The 6,370-nt window shown below is 38.5% G+C and overlaps 1 long non-coding RNA gene across 1 annotated transcript; it reads right to left on the bottom strand.

Moving 5' to 3' along the window:
- Positions 1-4,928: 4,928 nt before the first annotated feature.
- Positions 4,929-6,089, bottom strand: LOC125666782 (uncharacterized). Its single transcript, XR_007366856.2, has 2 exons — positions 5,801-6,089; positions 4,929-5,226 (listed from the first exon to the last, which is right to left on the bottom strand). It is a non-coding gene; the product is annotated as an uncharacterized LOC125666782 (long non-coding RNA).
- Positions 6,090-6,370: the final 281 nt, after the last annotated feature.

The following is a 6,370-nucleotide window of genomic DNA, read 5'->3' as shown; positions in this document are numbered from 1 at the left end:
AGGTCGGGTTTCCCCTCTCCTGTTAATCTGTCCTACTCTAGGTCGGGTTTCCCCTCTCCTGTTAATCTGTCCTACTCTAGGTCGGGTTTCCCCTCTGCTGTTAATCTGTCCTACTCTAGGTCGGGTTTCCCCTCTCCTGTTAATCTGTCCTACTCTAGGTCGGGTTTCCCCTCTCCTGTTAATCTGTCCTACTCTAGGTCGGGTTTCCCCTCTCCTGTTAATCTGTCCTACTCTAGGTCGGGTTTCCCCTCTCCTGTTAATCTGTCCTACTCTAGGTCGGGTTTCCCCTCTCCTGTTAATCTGTCCTACTCTAGGTCGGGTTTCCCCTCTCCTGTTAATCTGTCCTACTCTAGGTCGGGTTTCCCCTCTCCTGTTAATCTGTCCTACTCTAGGTCGGGTTTCCCCTCTCCTGTTAATCTGTCCTACTCTAGGTCGGGTTTCCCCTCTGCTGTTAATCTGTCCTACTCTAGGTCGGGTTTCCCCTCTCCTGTTAATCTGTCCTACTCTAGGTCGGGTTTCCCCTCTCCTGTTAATCTGTCCTACTCTAGGTCGGGTTTCCCCTCTCCTGTTAATCTGTCCTACTCTAGGTCGGGTTTCCCCTCTCCTGTTAATCTGTCCTACTCTAGGTCGGGTTTCCCCTCTCCTGTTAATCTGTCCTACTCTAGGTCGGGTTTCCCCTCTCCTGTTAATCTGTCCTACTCTAGGTCGGGTTTCCCCTCTCCTGTTAATCTGTCCTACTCTAGGTCGGGTTTCCCCTCTCCTGTTAATCTGTCCTACTCTAGGTCGGGTTTCCCCTCTCCTGTATAAATCGATGAAACGAAAGTTGTTTCCTCTCCTCATAACGCGAATCTTTTGTACACAACAGTGATACGCTATCATTTGTTTGCGCTGTTTGCCTCGTTTTCATACCGGATGTTTACGAGCGTGAAATAAGGAGTATTTGAGGGTATTTGAAACACACTGTTGTGTCGTTATTGTCGTATAAATCTTATGAGAAAGAAAATGGTGAATCGAGGGTGTACCGTTGTTTTAATTGTAGAATAAATATTACTTTTACTACTGTTTTGCTTTTATTGTTATATGAATATTATGATTACTTTGCTTATAGAATTGGTAATTTGATGGTGTCACATGTGCGATGCAGTGTTTTAAAATTATTGTTATTGCTTACCGGATAGTAATGTGTAAATGGAGGTTTCACACGCACGCCGTTCGGTTGTTTGAGTTAAAGCCAACATATTGATTGACTTTCATTGATGTTTGTATGTAATCATGCATGTAATACTACTATATCCAAACAAAGGTTAGCAGTATCATACACAGGGAGGCCCTACATGAGAACGTCACCATTGCCGGTGAAGGGCTGTAAAATTTAGGCTTATGTTCTTTCGGCCTTTGAGCAAAGGGATATCTTTATCGTGCCACACCTGCTGTGACACAGGACCTTGGTTTTTGCGGTGTCATCCAAAGGACCGTCCCATTTAGTCGCCTCTTACGACAAGTAAGGTTTAATGAGGACCCATTCTAACAAGGATGTCCAATGGATTACTGTACCAAGAAGCGAATGACGCTATGCATGGGATTGCTAGTGTATGTAAAAGGCAACGTTTTTCAATGAACCCGATACAAGTGATTCTGTAGGTGTATCAGCTCCAGCTCAGTGTGTATAAATCAAGAAAGATGTTTTCCCTGGAAATCAAAATATTACTTTCACTTGCAAAGCTGACGCGAGAAAAGTAACGGATGCGCCCGCATTTCGCACCTTATGAGTAAAAACAAAATCCCAATAGCACACTACAACTATTCAACTGTAATCGGATCACGCTAGTTCTTTTCAGTAACGGTTACGGAAATAGTAGAGTAACGATTGATTCAGCTGCAAGTATGCATCGTGACATTATCGAGAAATCAAGAGGTAAAGTTGACGTCACGTTTTCACGATATGACAGTATGACTTTCTGTAACTGTTGTGTTTTATTGAGGTGTTGGGTACTTTTTTGAGAAGTCATGGAACTGTCAGTAAGTACATTAAGACACATGTTTCTTTTATTTGCTATAAACCAGTCACGGAAGCTCAGTGGTAGAGCGTTCGCTCCGTAACCGAAAAGTCGTGAGGTCGAGCCCCGCTCGTGCTTCAAGCCTAAGACGTTAAAATAGGTGGTGATTCCTCCTTCCCCCAAACGCTTGGCATTTAGAAGTGAGAATCACGGGTCTTTAGAATATTACCATAAAACCGGAGATCCCGTGTCGCAGCAGGCGTTGGAACGATAAAGAATCCTCACTGCTGAGCGCTAAGCATAGGACTTAATTTGTGGTACTTCACCTACAGCTGGTGATGTCTCAATATGAGTGACAAATTCTTCACGGGACGTAAAACAAACAACCAGTCCACTACTAAAATTCCAACCGCTAAACATACCTTCTTGGATAACATAGCCACATCAATTGAGTTCAACGTCCATACTCAGCCTACCGAATCTCATTTGCATCTTATAGCATTCATGCCTTACTTTCAAAGATGTTTCTAAGTGGTTGGTCACCCAAATCCGCCGCATCTGCTTTACTCTTACTACTTTCCAAGGACAAGGACAAATCTTCAAAACAACAAAAGTTGACGAGATGAAAGGTGAAGATAACGAATAGTAATCAATCTCATAACTCCTATAAACATTACAATATAGAGAGGTGGGCAAACGCGGACCCCTGGGTATACCAGAGGGGAATCGGGTGCCTATGAGGAGTAAACATCCCCTGAGATATCACGGCAAAACCAACAGTGCATCATCCAGTACAAAGAAAACATTCATAATGACAGAGTTCCACTAGTCACTACTTACCATCCCGACCTCAAGAACCTCAACGGTATTTTGAGAAAACATTTTCCCATTCTGTATGCCAATAAACGAATGGCTGATGTTTTCAAAGAACCCCCCGCTGGCATGCATCCTTCAGACGTACCAGAAACCTGATCGACATGGTAGTAAGAACTGAACTGAATAATTAGTGGGAATTTCAAAACATTTTCAGACATCAAATATCATTAAATTGTATGCAAATATAGCTCTGAGAGTTTTAGCAGTCCTGCCATTGGTACAGTTACAAATTATTGGGAAAGTTTTCCCACAAAACTATTAACTGCATTTATGAGAGGTGAAGATAACAGTGATCAATCTCATAACTTCCACAAAAGTTTTGACAAACACGAGCCCCTGGACATACCAGAGATGGGGTCGGGTGTTTAGGAGGAGCAAGCATCTCCTGTCGACCGGTCACACCCGCTGTAAGCCCTATGTCTTGACCAAGTAAACAGAGTAATACGTAGTCAAAACCAGTGTGCCAAAAACGGCCTAACAATACATGTAGGTATGAAACACGTCCGACAGCATTTGACCCAATGGTAGTTTGTATTGGCAAACTAGATCGTTATAACGACCAGAGAATTTGCAATGTTGACTTTCAACGCCTGTAACATCAACTTGTTTGTCAGTTGCCTGCCTTGATTTAAAAACTTATAAGCTTAGAACAAGATCTTGCCTATCGAATCAACCGAGAGATATAAATACCATATGCAGTTGATAATGAAATATTGCTACATAAATATGGGAAATTAACTATGGAAAAGCTGATATCATTATCATCCCGTTTATTATAATGCTGAGTTAGTTTGCCGTTAATATTTATTTGAATATATAAGTACGAAGCTGATGTTGAGGACTCTGTGATGTCTTTTTATTTCGAGTTCACATGGATATATTGAATCGACATATGAATGAAAATGATTATTGTTAATAGATAAGAATATAAAAACAGGTCAGCTAAGAAAGGAACACAATTCGTGCCCATGGGAATTCCAACAGACTGTTGGAGGATTTGATCACTAAAGACTACAAAGATAATGTCAATGGGGAACTCGAACATAATTTTTATTCCAACCTTTTTATTGGAATCAGTGGTGTTTAACAAAGTAATTTTTTTGGATGACTGATCACTAGATACATGTATGAATATTTCCTTCATCCATTTTCGTTGTAGAAGCAACTGTCTGATGTCAGTACATGTATTATAAAAAGAATACGGTTTGTGAAAAGCAAGTTTAGTGTTCTTAAAACAAAAAGATTAATGTTATGGAATCTTTCTTCATTTACACATAGTTACAGGTACATGACTACATATTCACATCAACAAAGGAAGTAATGTATTGTTGTTTGTATCTGAAAATGGTCACCAGTTGTGCATGAAATTGCACTTTTTAGCTTTTGAAACGCGTGGGAGCATTGATAATATGCTACCAGACTTATATCATTGAAAATGAAACTCAAAATTATTATATGTATTTAGACCAGGTTGTGTCCCCTGTTGAATTTGAATTTTTTTTTTAAAGATCCAGATCAAATGCAATGAGGACTCTTAATTCTGAGGTAAAGGTCAAAATTACAAATAGGCCTATTATATATCATTATAGCTAAAGCAATAATTAAGACGTTTTAATGAAATGTTTGCGTGTTTCAAGATTGAAAATAAAATTATTTGAAAACAATTTTCGTATTTCAGCCTAGAATATTAAGTTTCTGTTAGAAACACATGCCTATGGTCTACATGTTGCAATCCCCTTTAAATGACAACAATTTGTTATTCCATTCGTCTGGCTGACCCACAGAGAGCGAAGTGATAATCATTGACGTCCATATTCTCAAGGTTGGCTATGTTAAAGGTCAAGTATGGCGATTGTCTTAAAACTTGAGTTTATTGGTGCTTTTCTCTAAACATGTCTCTGAAAATCAAAGGGTTTTTCTGCATACATTGACGTAGGTAAATAATTAATTTCTTAAGGCGATATTTGTCGGACTTCGTTTAGGTACGTCATTATTCACCACAAGGTGTAACCACGAGAAGAGCATTGGAGAGTAATACGCAACACCAACACGATATCAGGAGTCCATATCAATTTATTCAAAGTATTGCATTTGTATTTCAGCTTTCTAAAAAACTAAGAATGATAATATTAAAAAAACCCACACACATTATGCATCACGCACCATAATATCAAACTTTGGTAAAACTGTCTAGTTAAGTTTAAAATGTTTTCTTTTCAATTGCCGCTGCGAGAAATGGATCGCAAACGTGCCGATCTTCACTTTAATTTCTTGAAGAAAATGTCTTTGATGGGGTTCTTATCACACGGACAAGGATGACAACAACACACGCAAAATGATCCCCGTCTGCCACCTGAAAATTTAAATATTTCTACATGTACCGAAAAATAGATATGTCATCTGAAAAGAGATGTTATTGTAAACTTGAGAACAATGCTTAACACATTGTACATGTTCTAAGTCACATGGTGTATGTTAAACTTTGCAATATCATATTTGAGAATTCCATAGTATTGTCTATTTCCATCTATTTATTGCATTATCATATTTTTTCCAAGCACGAGGCATTGTTTTTGTTTATTTGTTTGTTTCCGACATTTTTTTTATTGATTAGACCAAAAAGATTAGAAACATGTTCTGACAACTTACTAGCCCCTCTCATAAAACATAACAACATGTCAAGCAAGTTGATGATTAACAGGTAAAATATGCAAAATGAAATGAATTTAAAAGTTCTATATATAAATGTGTTAACAGCAGAAAAAGGAATTGTATCTTGACAAATGATTAAATTGTAAAACACGATAAAACTTTTTTATTATGTAAATTAGTATTGTTTCTATTCATAGAGCAGTCGGCGAAATAAATACACGTGCACAAATATATATTCTCTCATTCTCTCTCTCTCTCTCCACTATAATACGTACCTATGGCAAAACCATTTGTGAATTCAATCGTCAGAGCAAATAATGCTACGAAAAGTAAAAATACAAGAGCCTTCCGTGTGAACATTTTTCGGTTTTACTTTTTGGGTGACTTTTCAGACAATTATATACGCCAGGATAGTAATGGTGATACTGTCGTAATTTTCCGTAAGAACAAACACTTTTGATTGATAAGTTTTTGAAAAATAAACACTCCTCTTCAGTGCATGTAGTTCAAAATTGTTGACAACCACCAGGCAATGGATATGAACAACGGGCCATTCATTTTATGTGGTAATTACGGAAGTAATACCTGTGACGTTTTGATATTTGAATACTCAAATAGACAATTTATTACATTGTAAGAAAGAAAGAGAGAGAGAGAGAGACGGGAGAGAAAGAGAGAGGGGAGAGAGAGAGAGAGAGAGAGAGAGAGAGAGAGAGAGAGAGGAAATAGAGAGAAGGGGAGAAAGAAAGAGGAGAGAGAAATGTTTGTATTTTCTGTATTTGCTGTAGACTTGATGAAGAACCGCTGTCCTTCTTTATTTAGACGAACTTATGATAAGATATTTT

Source organism: Ostrea edulis, chromosome 10 (genome assembly GCF_947568905.1).
Source record: "Ostrea edulis chromosome 10, xbOstEdul1.1, whole genome shotgun sequence".
In the NCBI taxonomy this organism is placed as follows: Eukaryota; Metazoa; Mollusca; class Bivalvia; order Ostreida; family Ostreidae; genus Ostrea; species Ostrea edulis.
Note: the sequence above shows the minus strand (reverse complement) of the source record. Positions and strands in the feature narration are given on the sequence as shown.